We start from the raw sequence: 16,078 nt of genomic DNA, 5'->3' as shown, positions 1-16,078 counted from the left end.
AACGGACGGACTGAAAGATGTATTTGACGAGGAGACTCGTGGATTATCAGACAGAGGCTCTTGAGAGAAAGTTGAATGTAAGGCAATGGAGAATAAATGGATAGCTTGACCAATTAATAGATGGTCACCTGGATCAAAACAGATCGACTGAGAGAATGATGAACAGAGAGGGACAAATAACAGTCAAAAGATGACTGGATTGAGAGATGGATGGACGGACAGATGAGTGAACGAGAGGAGAACAAATACAGATGAAGAGAATGATTGCTGATAGATGGATAGAAAGAAAAACAGCACGAGAGATGATGTACAGTATATAGATGTGTTGATTACTCCGTGAGAGCAATCAAGTCCATGAATGACTGATGATGAAGAATGATGCAGCGGCGGTGGGATAGCACGCCGTAGGAATAGACGGGCACTAGGACCATGGGCAGACTGGTCGCACCGCAGCCATAGAGCCGTACTGAGGAGGAATGCCGCCCCCCAGCTCCCCCCACCCCCTCTCTCTCCCTACCTCTCTCTCCATCCTCCCCCTTATTGGATGTGACCATTTTTCTGCGTGCATTCATTTGCCGCCTTCTCTCCCTGCGCAGCAGCGTGGCCGCACGAGGAGCAGCGCGTCTGGGATGGCCGAGGATTAGACACCGGGCACCCTTTGCCTCAGAAAGTCATCAGGAGGAGGACAGTGGGGTGACTCTTGGGAACCTTAGCCCCATCCCCCCAGGTTCCCCCAATCTCCTTGCTTTTTCACCCATTGAAATATTCTACTTAAGAGCTCCTGACGCACTTGTCAGCCTCCGTCCTTTTCCTCTGACAAGATTCCTGCCTTCAATTGGGATTATTTGGGGCTGAATGGGTGACCTCACTTCCCATCCATTCATCCATCCATCCATTTTATGGAACCTTCCTCTTTTCCTCTTGGAGTTGTCATGTCCAAAGAAGACTTACCCCCTTACTGACTAACTGACTCGGGAAAGAGCTCCGGAGCATTTTCTAATATTATTCTTTTGGGAATCCAGTTGAAGGTAGGCCACTTTTTGCCCCCAAATCCCTCCCTCCCCCTCCCGATCCTCCTTAAAGTTTGCACTTTGATACTGTGAAGGGATGAAGAAACGCTTCAGGGATGACAACAGTTATGGGGAAGATGTGTAAAAAAAAAAAAAAAAAAAAACATTAAAGAAAACAACATTGCAGGATTTTTTTCCTCCCATTTGTTTCTGTCGCAGTGTCTCTTTTGGAATGTACCTCTTTGTCTCACGGCTCTTTTGCCAGTTTAACTGTGAAGACACCGGTAAAGCCATCTGCAGTGCAGACACACACTCACACACACGCACACACACACACACACACACACACACACACACGTAGAGAAAGGGGGTTTAGATAAAGGTGTAATAGGAAGAGACACTGTCTCTTTAAGACTATAAAAAACACCATTATAAATAATAATAAATACTACGCAATGACAGTTTTATTGCTAATGACATCCAAGGCAACTTTTAATTTTTATTGGGCGCACAACAACTTCTCATGATATGACAGTCGCAGTGTTATTGGGGTTGGGTTGCAGGGGTGTGGGGGGGGGGGGGGTGGTAATTGACTCACTTGATCATGTGCACACCACACTGCACAAGACCTCAAACTTGCACCTTGCAATATATGTTGCTTGTCAGGTTCCATGCTTACCCCCACCTCGACCCTCTAATGGTAAGCCTTTGCTCTTATGTCGTGGCAGGAATGGGGTGCCAACTTGCCGTCAATCAAAATGACGCAGGATTACGGGTTCCCATTTGTCGATTGGAAATCCAGTCACGCTACCCCAGTTGAATTAAAAAAAAGAAAAAAACAATCCCTTGATCTATCGATCTATGTGTGTTGATTTTGTGTGTGCGTGTGTTGCTTGGTTGTGCAAAGATTGGCAGGTAGGAAAAGGGGACCAAGGTTGAAAATTTTGAGGGCTAATAAAATTCTAAAGGAAAAAAAACCTGTTAGTCGCAGTGCGAGTGAATGATAGCGAAAAGCAGAGAGTACGGCACCATACAGATTCAACAAGGGAGATCCCTGAGGGGAAACACATACCCGACTCACCCGTGGCATCAAATTTGCCGTCAAAGTTGTGCTTGTAGTTATCATTTTTTCCCAAATAAGCAAAAAATATGGTGGCCCTCAAGGGTCGAAAGTGGACACAGTTTGGGGTCGCACATACTTGGCTTCACCGAAGGCCGAAACGTGTGGCTGTTGTAATAGTACTAGGACTGGCGGTTGAAGTTCTTAATAGTTGTTACGTCTGTATTTGTCAAAACCAGGCATCGGTATGGCGCCCCTACAAAGTCAAAGGGGGCGCAAAGACGTTAGGCCTACATTAAGGCTGTAGTACTCGTAATAATTGTCGTCGTAGGACTACTCGTATTTGCCAAACACAAGCATGAGGCCTGAAAAAGTAAATATTCAACTCATCCAAGCCAGACAATTTAAGGCATGGCATTGTAGCAGCAGCAGCAGTCGTAATAGAAGAAGAAGAAACAGTGTCGTGGTTGCTGTGTCAGCCATTTTGTCGCGTACTAGCAAAAAGTATGGTGATCCTCCGAGGTCGAAAAGGGCCATCTATAGGTTAGTCACTGCAAACATTCGACTTGCCTTTCGATGTAAAATTTAGGGGTAGTAATAATGGTAGTCGCCAAGTAGTAGTAATAGTGGTAGTAGTTAAAATGGTGTGCTGTATATAATGCTGTGTGAATGTAGCATGTAAACACAATGTGCTTGTATATTGAATTTGGCCTGAGGGAACCATTGAAGGTTTTTACGCCGCTGTTCAATCGCGTGAATGCTAAATGCTGATCGACAACCGTTTTCCACGAATGATGGTACACACTAGACGATAGATCTTTTTTCGCTTTTGTTGATGCTCAATCGTTTCCATATGATTGCTCCTTTTCTGCAGCGTCATCAAAATTACCGCGGCAGAGCTGAACGAAAAGATCCAAAATGCATCTGCCTGTGCGTTTTTACACAGAATCCAGCGAAGCGGATTGTCAATCGGAGCTTCCCGACGGCGGCGAGGCATCTGACGTTCAATGACATCAGCGGCACCGTGTGATGTGGCCTATAAAAACACTTCGCAGACAGTGACGATTGCTTGCAAAAAAAAAAAAAAAATAAAAAATTGGGACAAAGGCTTTGTGAAATGACCTGACTCACAGGTGGCATCCTGCTTTTATTCGGGTGTGATGCTTTCTGTTGGTGACGTCTACACAAAAATTTGATGTTGAGTTCTTCAACTTCGAGGGCCTATTAATGACTTCTTCTCCTTTCATGATTTCTTTGGCGTTTTATGACGACGTGATAGCGTTCCAAACTCTTTTTTTTGTTGTTGTTGTGAATTTAACACAGAAGAGATGTCGTTTAGTGGTGATCTGGGGGACGATAGTGTCAATTGTCTGTCACACGGAAGGCGGGAGATGAGACGTGTGGAACTGTCCGCGGTGCTGAAACAGACAGCTCCTTTGTTCCAATCTTGCATGTGGAGGATGTTCGACTGGCCCCCGGGCCTCTCAACGAAGTCACTTGAAATATTCGGGCAGAATTCTAAACATTGTTTTTTTGTGTGTGCGTTGACATTTTCACACTTTTTTTCCCCATTTAATTTTTTTTATATTGCACACCGGTGACATTCCCTCCACCCAGCGTTGACATGCGGATTATGCTAAAACGCTTCATACATATTTCATACGAGCCATCTTAATTATGACATCAATTTCCGGTGAAGCTCCACTCGAGCTTCTCTGCCGTGTGCCTCGCTCAACCGTCGTGGAGCGGTTTTCGGATTTCCCAATAATCGGATCCGCAAAGCCCGACGTATATACGGCGATTTCATGGACTTGATTGTGGATTAAAAACGTCTTGAGCAATACTTAGCGAGAACTAGCGGAGGTGGAGTTTGCTAGTTTGCTGTCGAAAAAAAGTCAACATGATATCAGCTACACGGTCACCTTATTCAGAGACATGAAGGTGACAAAATATGAGGCTCGCTCCCTGTGATAAGCCTCCCCTTTCATTGAATTGTGTACCCGTCACCCCTCGCGTTGATTGAATTAGACCGTGCCGCCGACTCGCCACTCGAAGGCGATCCTGTGGAGAATTGCGTCGATGGAGCAGTTGGACGGCGAGCGCGAGCGCTTGCGTGGCCGCAGGCGGACAGCCGGTGGTGGTGGCAGGGAAAGGGGGAAACACGCTCGGGGAGAGTCCCGCTGATCACACGGCAGATTGGGAGCCCTCCGAGCCAACGTCTGTCACTCTGTGCCTTGGGGGTGTGGGGGGGGGGGATGGGCGGCGCTAACCCAGATCGACGAGCAAAATACACTTGACTCGAAACGGTTGATTTTGCAAGTCAGTTGCCGGTTTGTGTGAATCCGTTGGTGAGAAAAGGATTACTCATTAAAAGGCAACACGGATGTAAACTGCTCAATTTTAAGATTTTTTTTTGGGGGGGGGGTCTTGCTCACAAAATGGGAATGCGTGGAATCAGATTCAGAGAAAATATGGATTAAACTTAATGCTATTTTTAGGGCTGCTTTGTCATGTTAGGCCAGTTCACAGCAGTCATCATATTAGAAGGATATATTGTACTGAGAGATTGAGATATTTAGAACACCCCCCCAAAAAAAAAATATTATCAAACTTTGCCTCGAGTCGCACACAACCTAAATGTCCATCACACAAGACAGTTAAGAGTTAGAATGAATTGGCATTTTATTTATTAATAAAATGCCAATTCATTGTAATTTAATTTAATTAATTTCTAATTAACTTATTTTGACAAGTTGACTTTATTCAGGGGTGAAGCCGCTGCGTGGGTGTTTCAACAGCTGTACTTTCCGCACTGAGAGGGTACAACACCGACACTTGTCTGCATGAAATGATTCAACACCAAACACTTTTCTACTCTTACCGCATTAACAAGCACTACAGCATCAACATCAAGCAAACTGAGCGTCGTATATGCATGACATCCCTTTTGCTGTCCAAACATTGACTTTTGTCGGAATGCCGATCCGTCACGCTCCGGCAAATAAAGCATGAATCGTGCCCGTCGCTTTTGATGGTTGCGGGGTTCTTAGGGCCGCCCGCTTTGACGCGGACCCATGAGAGGCTGCTGGTGGGCTGAGCTCCCACTGAGGCAGATTGATATTTGTAATTTAAGGGAAGCTGTCACGCAGCATCTTCCAGATGGAGAGTGCCGCAGAGGCGGCGGCGTCCATTTAACACGCTTTGTTTAGGAATAATCATTTGGATGCGCGAGCTGAGGATTTTTCATTTCCAGGCGCGGTGGCTTCGAGGGTTCAAGCCGCTCAATTATTGAGGAACGGGCGTGCAGTCACATGATCATAACACAAAAAGGGGCTGCCGTCTGGGAATTTAAAAAAAAAAGGCATTGGTGCATCCTGGAACCTGTCAGTGATTTGTGTGCCGGCTGCAGTAATGCTAAGCTAGTCATATGTACATTGCTTCGCCTCCTCAACTAGCTTTCCTCTGATGTTTGTTTTGGCTTTTATGACGTCCTCATCCTCACTCAGGTGCATAAAGACAAGTTGGAGTGATTAAACTCCATCAGAAGAATCAAAGAGGAAACAAATCATGTTTTTGGCGGTTGAGATATGGTTGACTTTACATGCCTCGTTATATCTGAGCAGCTTATGATGCGAAACGGCATAAAAAAATCCCATTTGTGTGATACAACTGTCAAAAGAAGTGAACTACCGTTTATAAATTGGGCATAACGATCAATTAATTGGTTGGTACGAATTAGCTGAACCGTGTGAAGTTGATTGTTGATTAGTCGTGTCTTCAAGTGGAGTCAGAGTAGAGTGCAGTACATGGCTATGACCACCAGAGGCACTCTTGATTCCCTTTCATTTGGTTCGCCGTCAGACTCAAAGTTGAGCTGCATCCACGTTCAGCGGCAAGAAAAAAAGGTGCTCAAAACATTCAGTGAGCCTCCGATTCCGTTAGAAATATCGGCGTTCTGTAAGAGTTAAAATGTTTGTGTTTGACTACCCAATTCTTTTTTTCATGCTCTTCCAATGTATCGACATGCATCTGTAATGCCACTACGTTAACGATAATAAAACTCGTCGCCTCCCATCTCATTTTTTTTCCCACCTTAACTGTCACATTTGTGTCAAACTTAACCACATTAAATCATACGATCAAGAAAGCGCTCTACTGTTGACCACGAGTACAAATATACTTTTTGGATGGGAGTGCACAGATGCAATATCATAAACGACTGCAGAATGATAAATGTCTGAACTGCGTTCACGTGTGTCAATATGCAACCCACACACATGACCTTGCAAAGCCTGCAGGCAGGTAAAGGCAAACCGATGCAGCCGCTCTTTGTTTTCCTCGCCGCAACATAATACCAACACGGTCGGTCTCGGGGAAAACCGTCTGACTCAACTAATGTTTTACAGGCCGTAATCTCTTTAAAACTATAATTTCATCGCTCGTACAGGATTGGCATGGAAAGCGACTCGCCACCGTGTTCCTTGGAGACGTCGCTTATGAAAATCTCTGAGCTTGCAGTTCCTCGTCAGAACGACGTCGGAATCAGATTTGCTTGCGGCGGTGAAATATTAAGCTGCGGTCTCTCGGTGGACTCCATTGCGAGTAAGGAGCGATGAGGGACTCAATTTTCTGTTTGCCTTGTCAACCCGCGTCTGAAAGTGGCTACGATGGCCTCTGCTCTCAAGCTGTGAAGTCCCCCCCAACACCTCCAAAAAAATCCAAACAACAAACAGGCCATGTGAGATCTGGCGAAGAAGCAATCTGAGGCGACGGGAGGCGGGAGAGGGCTCGCTGATGTTTGTGGACATTTAATTTTGGCGTCTGCAGCGCTGTGTGTTAAGCTGCAATGAGTCTCCAGGGCCGCGCAGGGCTGCAATAAACGCGCCTGTGTGCTGAACAGCCATCTTTGATGTCGACGAAAGGATAGCGGCTATTTGCTCCCTAGCGCTCTAATGAGTGCGCCCCTAGTCCGAAGCCACTCCGATCTTTTAAACGCAACACACAGACAGTTGTCCTAAACGCTTTCTCAGTCCAGCCAATCTGTCCAATTTCTCCTCATCAGACTCACAAGCGAGGATGCCCCCTGTTTTGTTTGACGTACTCGCCAAACTCGTGAATCACCCGGCTAATGATGCATTACCTCAGGCAAATGGCTAGTTCCTGATCAGTCGGGGTTCAGAGTGAGCCCAATGTGGATGACGTTACAGAAGCACTGCTCGCGAATTGAAGTTGAAATAATTTAAAATGGAACTTTTTAGCCATGGTTTTATCCATTTCCATTTGGGTAATGCAGTTGCTTTTGCTTCGCCATTGCCTCTGTGTGAGAAGGGGTGGCAGGTAAGGGGCTAGTCTTTTGTCTCTGTGGGACAGACAAATGCATTTCACGGCTTGCTGTTACGTGCTGTTTTCGAGTCTCGTGGTTCTAGATTCCAATGCCTTGTAACTTCCGGAAGGAAGTGCGCTCAAGGCACCCCATTGTTCTTTGCAGTCCACCTGGACCAAAACTGGATCAGCAGTCTCTCCATGAGAGATCTGACAATCCCTCAACTCACGAGAGATGTTGGTAGACCAGGTCGGATGAGATGTGGACTAGGAGGAACTTGAAGCTGTCCACCTTTTTTCCATAGCTGTAGAGGGCGGTTGCTCAATAAGTCCGTGACCATGTCTCTGGGTCATGTTATCCACTACTTGTCTTTTGGGCATTGGAGTCGAGATGCAAGCGTTCCTCCCACCAAAGGATCACAAGCAATAATCATACAAATGCCACAAGGTATGATTTCTAGGAACTGATCGATCAGGGTTCCGTGTCGACCAAGCTCATACCAGATGGGTGATGAAAACCAAGTGCACCATTGATCAAACGAATGGTCACCATCTCGTTAGTGAAACGTTTGAGGATACGTGCCGAGAAATACCAAAATAAATGAGCTTACCCTGTTGTTATGCCGTTCTACTCTCCGGTCTCCCCTTTTGCTGCAGTGGTGTGTTATATTGGTGGCGTTTAGCCTCCTCTCAGATTTTGTACTGTGGAGAAGTGAAAACAGGACACTCCTGTTCCCTTCCATTGTTGATTTTCGAACGTCTCTTTCAGACCGATGCATTATTGGTGCGTTTTCACAGTTTCTGACTATTACTCTTTATAAGTGGGTTCCCAACTCCTAAATTGATTCAATCACACTTTTGGACAATTTCAACTCCCGAGCATTCATATTGGTAAACATTTAACACAATTGAGGGTTTCGGTGAACAATGCGTAAAATGGATTGTAGGCGAGATCCGAGCTTTTTTTCGTTGTCATGAGGCTGAAGAGCCGTGGCAACATTGCAGCGTCATTGTCGAGGGTCAGAGGCATCTACTGTATGTTGGTGTTGATCCCGCATATGCTGTGTCTGTGTGGAGATGTGACACACAGGCCCAGTCAATCGTGTTCCTGGCCTGAGTGGTGATCTGGCACCTCTCCTCCTCTACCTCCTCCATGCTAACACCTCCGGGATAAACAGTCTGGCTTTGCAGGATGTCAGATAAGGAATGCTTCGGCCTTACAGACTCCATGATGGGAAAACGGCAGCGCATTGCAATTTGCTGCACAAAAGGCGCTAAAGACGCGGCCCGTGTCGGCATTCCGCAGAGGCCGAGTTGGAGGGAGCGCATATACACCCGTGCTGCTGTTCGCATGCATTGTGTCATAGGAAATCCATCCTAGAGGACCGTGCAACCGTTTTTCCCCTCTTTCTGAGCCCAGCAGGAGTGCTTTCGCTCACACACTGTGCCTATACAAAAAGCAGACCTCCTCCGAGGACAGACTCTGAGCACAAGTGATGAGCATTTACCATTTTCTCTGATTGGAAATCACATTGCCCCCCCCCACCCCCACCCAAGTGCACTCTCTGAATAATCTGAATTTATATTGCCATGCATGTGCTGAAACGAAGAATGCTGGTAAAATATATCCATGCGTATAAAAAGAAAACAATGAACAAGGCATTTCATGGGTCTATTGGAGCATTTCGTATCGCTGACTTTCAAACAGTATCATTATCATCATACACACTCAGTTTGATCAAGCTCAGACCTTGGGGCGGAGGGGCGTGAGTTACATGGGCAATGCGTGGAATGACCAACAAATTTGACACCACACAATGGTGCAGGCAAAAAAAAAAAACAACAACAACAAAAAACCTGCAGCTTACATTGGCCATGTGTCTATAAAAGTGATTCCTTCAGTTAGTTTCACCTCAAAAAGCACTTGGCTCTTCAAGTACCACGATAATGACCAAAATTTAATTATACGTAGCGTAGTAAACCCAAAGTGTGGGATTAATGTTATTATAAGCCACTGTAACATGCACGGTTTCAGAATGGGTGGGGAGGGAATTGACTCAATTCATCATTTTTATGCGTTCACAAAAATTCGACATAAATAAACGTTTGAAAACCAAAAATTAGAAAAGCCTAAATTCAAAACAATTGCACTTGAAAGTTAAATACAACTGAACTGTACTTAAAAAATGGATTAAAAAAAACCCAAAACAATTAAACCACGGTGTCATCGCAATTTTAACTTGAAATTTAGTAATTCTTTCACTTACCACTAGATGGAGTACCTCGTGTCTACCTCACTTTGAGAACTGTGGAATTTGCATGCAATGACTGCATTGTTCTGTGACACATTACTGACGCCCCGTTAGAATTGACATGTTCACCAATTTTTCGTGTCAGTCTGTAAACAAAAAATAATAATAAAAAAATAAACTGATAGGACAGGGTGGTGGTTTCGAGCCCACATCTGAATCTCCTCAGAATTTATTGTCTTTAAGTTCATTGCTTCTTTAACCAGTAAAGCTCATATATCTTTCTTGTTAGAAGGCTTTTAAGAAGTAGAAAAGGTACTTGGAAAAAGTTTGTGATTTACTGCCGGCTTCGACCGACCGCACTCAGGTGCACCCGTCAGTGCTTTCTTTTCTTGGCATAAACACGGATTTTGCAATTAAAAGAAATTTATGAATGACGCCCAATCGCAGTGTTCCACTCGACGGTCATTTCAGAGAGAGACAAAAACTCACAGTTTTGTTTAGTCTGTTTTTTTTTTTTTTTTTTTGACGAAACTCATTTTAACATTATAGATATTTTGGATTCCCGTGCGTCCTTCATTATCTGCCTGCATCGCCGTTGTGTCTTTCAAAAGGGTGCGCTATTATATTTGACATATTCGACAGATGCAAAGTCTGGAGTGTTTGGATGGTCTACATTTTTGTCATTTGTACACTTTGGGTTCATGTTGAGGGGGTATATGCTATATGCTTTATGTTACTTCCTGTTTAATCAAATGTTGCACGATTCTAAATTTTGGAAAAATACATAAAACATATTATGTATGATGGAGCGTGAATCAGAAATACCTCTGCGTCAAAGTTTTTATCCGTTTTTTGAGGGGATGGGGGGCTTACACTTCCAAACGATGACATTGTACAAGATTGCGAAGTAGTAGAAATAATTTCCAAGAGGTCAAAGATGTTGGTTCATTCCAAAGAGAGCGTTGAGGTCAGCGCTGCCAGGTTCTTCCGCACATCGTCATCATGATCGAGTCGCACCTGAATTTTAAGCATGGATCAAAAGATCAGTTCAGCAAGTTGTGCTCGGCAAGGAACATTTCTGGAACGCTCCCGCTGGGAAGGCGCACCGAGGCTGGATCAAACCTGCGACACAGCTGGATCTCGGCGCTGCGGGCCCCGCTGGGATGCCAGCGTAATGTCACCCGATTTTCCTCCTTTCGCTCCCGGCAGAATTTCGGCGGCCACAAGAGGGCTTTGTGTTTTTGTGCCTTAAACAACATCTAAGTCGGCGTTTGTTTTTGTTTTTTAAATTATTTTTTTTAAAGGGAGGAACTGTGTTATCTCTGCAGTAAATGCATCAAGAACTGAATTTCAATCATACCGTGGAACCTTGATGTCTGAATTTCCCATTTTCAAGTTTGACCAGTATTTGCATTCGTTCTCATTTCAGCCAGCGTCAAAGAGGTCACTCTGCTGTGTTTTTTGCTTTTTCCTCCCAACCCTTTCTGAAAATATGATCAGATGGCCAGTCATCATGTTGATGACTGCGCACCGTCTTGCTTTTAGTGATGTTACCACTTCCTGTTTTTGTTCCCTTCCCATCTTGTTTGGAATCTCACTTCAAGCTGTTATCGACCTAGTTTTTGTACCTTGGGCTCGAATCTTCCTGTGACTGGCCTCCTCTATTTGAGGACGGAGCTCTGTGCGAAGCTGTAGAGTGCTACATTAGCTTCTTGTGCTAGCACACTGCCGTATCCTTATTGGGTGTGACGAAATGGCGCGTTGTGTGTTTTGCAATAGCGGTGAAGTGGAAAAAAAAATTCCAAGTATAATTGCTCTCAATGTAAATCGCATCGAGGCGCTACGGTTAACTAGCGGTGAGCATGCCTGCTGATCAATCTCGGCTCTGGCCTTTCAGAGTGGAGGTTGCAGGTTTTTGTAGGTACTTCCTCTTAAATTCAGCAAATACGTTCAAGGAAAACGAAATTGTGTAAATGTGAATGGTAATGTGTCCAGATATTTTTTGTGATTGAATAGCAACTGGGCGGGGGGGGGGGGGGGGGGGGGGGACCTAAAGTCAGCTGTGATGGGCTGCGGCTGTAAGTGCTATAGACGGTGGATAGAACAGAACACAGTGTTGTGGTCATCATTCACCATGTCGTTTTAGTAGTCCATGTAGCGTAGCCATGTCAGGCATGAATTAGAATTGACCAGCACGAGGAATTGATTTAAGTAGCTTACGGCGCTCTTCATTTTCAATTGTAATTGTATCACGATTGTCGGGAAAGATTTCACAGCCCACCGGAAATTTGCAAATGAAGCCGGATTGGTTTTGTCTTTGCCATTTGTGTTGTACAGACGGGCCGAGACGAGGATGAAGAGATAATTGAAGTTTCCACTCACTCGTATCTCTCTTTTGCAACCTTTTCTCAGCTCTCCATCTCCCTTGCCACCTCCTCCTTTCCTTTCAAATTCTTCCTCTTGTATGGTATTCCCAGTCTGCCCCTAGTGGAGCGCAGAATCGATTTTTAAACAGTTAAGACCCCGGGGACCGAGCGGTGGGACCATTATTGGCGTCGTTTAGGCTCCATTGACACGAGGCTGCCTCCTCCAGCCAACGGGATCGGCTCTACAGTGAATAAACCATCGTGCATGCTCTTTCCTCGCCTCTTGAAAACAGCTCAAGCCGGCCCTCTGTGCCTTTAGGGAGCTTTGTTTTTAAGTGAAATGTCGCACCACAGTGTTTCATCCAGCACAGTTGAGATGAGAACGAAATACACCCAGCACATGTACGGTCCTATTCTTCTCCGATGCTCACTTTTTCCCGCTGTTTTTTTTGGGGGGGTTATTTTTTTTCTCTATTTGCAACATATGGTAACATATCCGCCATGGCGGGACAGCAGCTGTGTGTCTGTCAAGCAGCTCAAGTGTACAAAGCCAATCGCAGGCCTCTTTCTGCGCTCTCGGATTGAAAGCTTTCGGGGAATGCTTCAGCAATTTCACACCATGCCGAGGTTTACCTTCGCCGGTGTCCGGGCTGAGCTGATTAAAGTGAAAAATGCACCCGGAGCCTCTACCTCGAGGGACTATAACTCCACACAAGGATGAAAATAAATGCGGTCTTACAGGTGATGTTCTAGTCAAACGTGGATTTTTACACTACACGCTTCAAGTGACCCGGTTTCAATTTTGGGGGGGGGGCATTCTTTGGCCCAGTTTGGATCAGCGACATGGTAGGGAAACAACAAAATCAATGACATCACAATTGAATGTGTCTGTATTGTTCGTTTTGTTTCATTTCATTTTTGTAATATTTGGCCGCTCTGTTCTTATTGTTTTGATTAAGAGCAGAGAATATCCGTGCCTGTGCGCAAGATTGTAAGGTTTAGTATCGAGGGCATCAATCTGGTCCAATATTCCAAATACTGATATCATCCGTTCATAATGAAAAAGTTCATCAGTTAAAGTATTTTGGTGATTTTTTTTGCGGGGGGGGGGGGGGGGATAATTAATTTAATTTAACAGCATATGATTTTATTCAAGATAATAGTTGATGTGGATTTTTTTTCGATAAAATCAACACTCCATAAGATATTCAAATATTTTAAATTAATGTTGACTGTGTATGAGAACAACATCGCTTCGTATACTTCCATTCTGGCTTTGAACAAATAATGAGGGGGAAAAAAACTATTTTAATACTTTATTGATTGGTTGTCCTTGAGATCAGTTCATGACTTTCAAAATAAAATGAAGACGACGGATTTAATGGGATTGCAATTAGACCCTTTTAAAGATTTAAAATGGAAGGTGATTGGAATAATGATGCAAAGGGGAACACTGGAGAATCATAAAAAAACAAGAGACAGAAACTAGGAGATGATGGAGATGAACATGCTTGAATGTATTTCATTGAATTGCTTGATTAATCTCAGGAAAATAAGGCCAGGATTTTTCGGTTCAATAAAACGAGACACAATACGTCTCCAAAACTGAACTGAATTGAAATGTGTGCATGCCTGTGTGGCGTCACTGGTGGTCAGCTAAGTCTTGGCTGTGCTCGCCAACAAAGACAGCATTGACTGCAAGCCAGTCATCCTTAAGACGGCTGACAATGAGCCACATAGCTGAGAGGAACTCAACTAGCTCTGGAGGGGGTGGGAATGCCTCGCTAGCTTCTCCGCTCAATCCCGTCAGCATGTCTGGGTGACTCAACGACCTCGCAGCTCGCTCTGTCCAACCTCGGCCGATCCTGGGGAAAAAGCTTTGCTTCCAAAGCTTCCTTTTGTTTATGATGCCCAATGCTAGCGATCTGTCGCGACAGGCTGAACAACTGAATGCTCGTCCAATTAATGGCAGAAAGTAAATTGAATCCGTGTTTCCATATTTTGCCATTCACTCAACAGACTGATAGACTTGAGTTCACCTCAATAGGCCCAGATTTCACGCTGAGCAAAATGTGAGTAAATTCAGACAAGGTCAATCGTTACTTCTTGTTTTATTTTTATTTTTTGTTTTTTTTTTATTTTGTTTTTTGAGCTGCGTCCCGTGAGATTTTTAGTGTCATCTTTCCTTGTATGTTCAAACAGAGCAGCGAGGATTGGTAGCAGTTCAGGACAGCTCGGTAATTAATCTCACTCAGCAAGCCACCGAGAGAGCGGTGCATGATGGGACGGAGGCAGGGCATAGCTCAGCGCGCCTCGCTTGTTAGCGCCAACCTCCTCTGGGCAGCCTCTGGAGAGGAACAAGGCCTGCCCGTGGTCAAAAGCGTTTAACAAACATCTGCCGCTTGGCTCGACCCAGTTCATCATTCATCGTCGTCTGTGGTTTACGTCGTCACGGCAACAAATAACGCTATGGGTGCAAGTAGGGGGTTTGGCTGGTCTGTGACCTACGCACGAATCGCTTTGACATTAAGTCACAAATATGGTAACGGTGTTAATAGGCCTTTTTTTAAATCCTGGCTTGGCACCGGCAGTGGTTGTTTTGGACCCACTGATTGGGGAATCAAACCCAAAAACAACCTCATAGAAATCAGCCGCATGTCCCGCTGTCCAGTGATGTTCATATTGATTGAAATCACTATCTTAACGGACAACGTAGTTGATCCAAGTGAAACTGCTTTCACCGCTTCGTGCAAATTGTGTAGAGCTGCAGATTAGGTTGGCGCAGTAACGACAAACACGATGCGTTATCACGATCATTCGATTGACGTGCTGTAGACCACCTAATGCATCATTTTTTCTGGGCTATAACTTAAAACTTGACGAGCTCAACAACAACCAAAGAGTGGACAGGATACGAGTATAACTCGTCTGTTTCTGGCACGACTCGTCTGCTTTGAATAATTCTTCATTCCCCTTAATTGCGTTGTTTGACTCCAGCAGCTGTGCGGCGTTATTGAATTAAATATCAATTCGTGTGTCTCTCGTTACATTGCTTCAAAGGTTTCTCTGAAACAGCGGCTAACCGCATAGCATATCAATAATGTAACGTTTCACAGAACAGGGGGCTGCGATGCCGTACATGCGGTCCTCATATACAGCGGAGACGTGCTCATCCCATGACAACCGGCTCTATGATCACATACTGTTTTATTTTCCACCTGCCCACTTCTCATTTCACTTTCCACAGTTATCGCTCATGCATTATTGATCAAGAGGTACTCCGGGCCTTGAAGTGCAGAATGTGTGCGGGAGAAACTTTTAATTTCTTTTATTTACGGCTTTGTGCTCAGAGCGCTGCCCTTTCCGCCCTCTTCCAGAACGGTGCAACTTTTCCTCCTTAAGTATTTGTTTTATTAAGCCTTTTATTCCGATAATAAATAGTTGCTGTGATTACTTATTCATGGCACTTAGTGTTTAAGAAAATCGTTGTACTTGCAAGGAGTGTTTCTGAGTCCATGATGCAATTGGTCCATTTAGGAAACAATAATTAAAGTTAATATTAAATGCCCGTGAAAATTTGGGTGAAGTCAGTGTTGGCAATGGGAGTGAAGGACTGGCACGTTTACGGATTTCTGATTGTAGGGATTTCTACGAAGTTTTTCAGGAGACGACAGCATCACACACAAGGCACTAAATTGAGGGATTTGTGTTTTACTGCTAAACATCAAACTTTGCTGCTGTGCTCCAGGCACCTTTCTGCCTCACCAATCTGTCTTGTTGACATGGTTCATATTTAGTAGCAATCTGGCAAAACGATCATAATTTAAAAAACAAAATCACAGGGAATCCTCTAAATGATCATCAAACTTTGATGCTGTGCTCCGCCCACATTAGACGGTGTAGTAAAATTTTTAAAAAAGGTCACAGTTTACAACTTGCGTATGTCCACTGATCCTGGTGCTGGTCGGAGCAAAATGGGGCAAATGACCAAGCGGTTAGCACCTTTGCCTCACAGTTCTCAGATTTGGGGTTTGAATCAGGCCTCTGGCCATGTGTCTGCAGTTTGCA

At 44.6% G+C, this 16,078-nt stretch overlaps 1 protein-coding gene across 4 annotated transcripts in view; it reads left to right on the top strand.

Annotated features, from left to right (window-relative positions):
• The first annotated feature begins 577 nt into the window (after nucleotides 1–577).
• The window catches only part of il1rapl1a (interleukin 1 receptor accessory protein-like 1a), a 178,511-nt gene continuing 163,010 nt past the window's right edge, over nucleotides 578–16,078 (top strand). For all 4 annotated transcript variants that reach the window (XM_086124365.1, XM_086124363.1, XM_086124364.1 and 1 more), the window contains exon 1: nucleotides 578–1,028. The gene's annotated coding sequence lies outside the window, so the exon portion shown is untranslated. The remainder of the gene's footprint in view (nucleotides 1,029–16,078) is intronic.

Source organism: Hippocampus guttulatus, chromosome 11 (genome assembly GCF_054856545.1).
Source record: "Hippocampus guttulatus isolate MCC_2025c chromosome 11, RoL_Hgut_1.0, whole genome shotgun sequence".
Classification (NCBI taxonomy): Eukaryota; Metazoa; Chordata; class Actinopteri; order Syngnathiformes; family Syngnathidae; genus Hippocampus; species Hippocampus guttulatus.
Note: the sequence above shows the minus strand (reverse complement) of the source record. Positions and strands in the feature narration are given on the sequence as shown.